The sequence below is a fragment of the Arachis stenosperma genome, chromosome 4 (genome assembly GCF_014773155.1).
Source record: "Arachis stenosperma cultivar V10309 chromosome 4, arast.V10309.gnm1.PFL2, whole genome shotgun sequence".
NCBI classification, from domain to species: domain Eukaryota; kingdom Viridiplantae; phylum Streptophyta; class Magnoliopsida; order Fabales; family Fabaceae; genus Arachis; species Arachis stenosperma.
Window position 1 is genome coordinate 52,190,623 of NC_080380.1, and position 3,147 is coordinate 52,193,769.

Genomic DNA, 3,147 nt, shown 5'->3' on the forward strand with positions numbered 1-3,147 from the left:
TGATAGATTCATCCATGCACTTCCCAGTCTCTAGGACTATGAAATCAGTAGGGATGTAATGGTCTTCAATCTTTACCAAAACATCCTCTACAAGTCCATGAGCTTGTTTTCTTGAGTTGTCTGCCATCTCTAATGAGATTTTTGTAGCTTGCACCTCAAAGATCCCTAGCTTCTCCATTACAGAGAGAGGCATGAGGTTTACACTTGACCCTAAGTCACACAGAGCCTTCTTGAAGGTCATGGTGCCTATGGTACAAGGTATGGAAAACTTCCCAGGATCTTGTCTCTTTTGAGGTAATTTCTGCCTAGACAAGTCATCCAGTTCTTTGGTGAGCAAAGGGGGTTCATCCTCCCAAGTCTCATTTCCAAATAACTTGTCATTTAGCTTCATGATTGCTCCAAGGTATTTAGCAACTTGCTCTTCAGTGACATACTCATCCTCTTCAGAGGAAGAATACTCATCAGAGCTCATGAAAGGCAGAAGTAAGTCCAATGGAATCTCTATGGTCTCATTTTGAGCCTCAGATTCCCATGGTTCCTCATTGGGGAACTCAGTGGAGGTCAGTGCACGCCCATTGAGGTCTTCCTCAGTGGCGTTCACTTCCTCTCCTTCCTCTCCAAATTCGGCCATGTTGATGGCCTTGCACTCTCCTTTTGGATTTTCTTCTGTATTGCTTGGAAGAGTACTTGGAGGGAGTTCAGTAACTTTCTTGCTCAGCTGTCCCACTTGTGCCTCCAAATTCCTAATGGAGGACCTTGTTTCAGTCATGAAACTTTGAGTGATTTTGATTAGATCAGAGACCATGGTTGCTAAGTCAGAGGGGTTCTGCTTAGAATTCTCTGTCTGTTGCTGAGAAGATGATGGAAAAGGCTTGCCATTGCTAAACCTGTTTCTTCCACCATTATTATTATTGAAACCTTGTTGAGGTCTCTCTTGATTCTTCCATGAGAAATTTGGATGATTTCTCCATGAAGAATTATAGGTGTTTCCATAGGGTTCTCCTAGGTAATTCACCTCTTCCATTGAAGGGTTCTCAAGATCATAAGCTTCTTCTTCAGATGAAGCATCCTTAGTACTGCTTGGTGCATTTTGCATTCCAGACAGACTTTGAGAAATCAAATTGACTTGTTGAGTCAATATCTTGTTCTGAGCCAGAATGGCATTCAGAGTATCAATCTCAAGAACTCCTTTCTTCTGACTTGTCCCATTGTTCACAGGATTCATTTCAGAAGTGTACATGAATTGGTTATTTGCAACCATTTCAATTAGCTCTTGAGCTTCTGTAGGCGTCTTCTTCAGATGAAGAGATCCTCCAGCAGAGCTATCCAAAGACATCTTGGATAGTTCAGAGAGACCATCATAGAAAATACCTATGATGCTCCATTCAGAAAGCATGTCAGAAGGACATTTTCTGATCAATTATTTGTATCTTTCCCAAGCTTCATAGAGGGATTCTCCATCCTTCTGTCTGAAGGTTTGGACTTCCACTCTAAGCTTACTCAATTTTTGAGGTGGAAAGAACTTTGCCAAGAAGGCATTGACTAGCTTTTCCCATGAGTCCAGGCTTTCTTTAGGTTGTGAGTCCAACCATGTCCTAGCTCTGTCTCTTACAGCAAAAGGGAATAGCATAAGTCTGTAGACCTCAGGGTCAACCCCATTAGTCTTGACAGTGTCACAGATTTGCAAGAATTCAGCTAAGAACTGATGAGGATCTTCCAATGGAAGTCCATGGAACTTGCAATTCTGTTGCATTAGAGAAACTAATTAAGGCTTAAGCTCAAAGTTGTTTGCTCCAATGGCAGGGATAGAGATGCTTCTCCCATAGAAGTCGGGAGTAGGTGCAGTAAAGTCACCCAGCACCTTCCTTGCATTGTTTGCATTGTTGTTGTTTTCGGCTGCCATGGGTTCTTTTTCTTTGAAGATTTCTGTTAGGTCCTCTACAGAGAGTTGTGCCTTAGCTTCTCTTAGCTTTCGCTTCAAGGTCCTTTCAGGTTCAGGGTCAGCTTCAACAAAAATGCCTTTGTCTTTGTTCCTGCTCATATGAAGGAGAAGAGAACAAGAAAATATGGAATCCTCTATGTCACAGTATAGAGATTCCTTGAGGTGTCAGAAGAATAGAAAATTAGAAGGAAGAAGTAGAGAATTCGAACTTAATAAGATAGAGTTCGAATTGTGCATTGAAGAAGAGTGGTACTCCATAAATAGAAGGATGTGAGAAGAGGGGAAGAAATTTTCGAAAATTAATTAAAAAGATTTTAAAAACATTTTGAAAAACTTTAATTTGATTTTCGAAAATCAAAAGTGAGAAAGAGATTAAATGATTTTTGAAAAAGATTTTGAATTTAGAAATCAAAAAGATATGATTAAAAACTGTTTTGAAAAAGATGTGATTAAAAAGATTTGATTGAAAAGTTATGGTTTTAAAAGGATATGATTGAAAAGATATGATTTGAAAACAATTTAAAAAGATTTGATTTTAAAAATTAATGACTTGCCTAACAAGAAAAGATATGATTCAAACATTAAACCTTTCTCAACAGAAAAGGCAACAAACTTGAGATGTTCAATCAAATCATTAATTGTTAGTAAGTATCTTTGAAAAAGGAAAGAAATTGATTTTGAAAAAGATTTGATTGAAAAGATATGATTTGAAAAAGATTTGATTTTGAAAAACTTTGAAAACTTGAAAAAAATTTGATTTGAAAACAAAATCCTCCCCCTTGTGCCATCCTGGCGTTAAACGCCCAGAATGGTATCCATTCTGGCGTTTAACGCCCAAAATGCTACCTTTTTGGGCGTTAAACGCCCAACCAGGTACCCTGGCTGGCGTTTAAACGCCAGTCTGTCCTTCTTCACTGGGCGTTTTGAACGCCCAGCTTTTTCTGTGTAATTCCTCTGCTGCATGTTCTGAATCTTCAGTTCCCTGTACTATTGACTTGAAAATAGAACCAAGATCAAATAAACAATGCATGCAAGACACCAAACTTAAAATTAGACACTAGACTCAAACAAGAAACATAAAATATTTTTTTGGTTTTTATGATTTTGAAAATTTTTTGTGCTTTTTCGAAAATTATATGAAAATAGAAAATGAAGGTTTCAGAATTCTCAATTTGAATTCCAGGAATCATTGCAATGCTAGTCTA

General features: G+C 38.1%; 1 non-coding gene across 1 annotated transcript; it reads left to right on the forward strand.

Annotated features, from left to right (window-relative positions):
• Positions 1–1,390: 1,390 nt before the first annotated feature.
• LOC130978530 (small nucleolar RNA R71) lies at positions 1,391–1,498 on the forward strand. The gene has a single exon (XR_009086156.1). It is a non-coding gene; the product is annotated as a small nucleolar RNA R71 (small nucleolar RNA).
• The last annotated feature ends 1,649 nt before the right edge of the window (positions 1,499–3,147 follow it).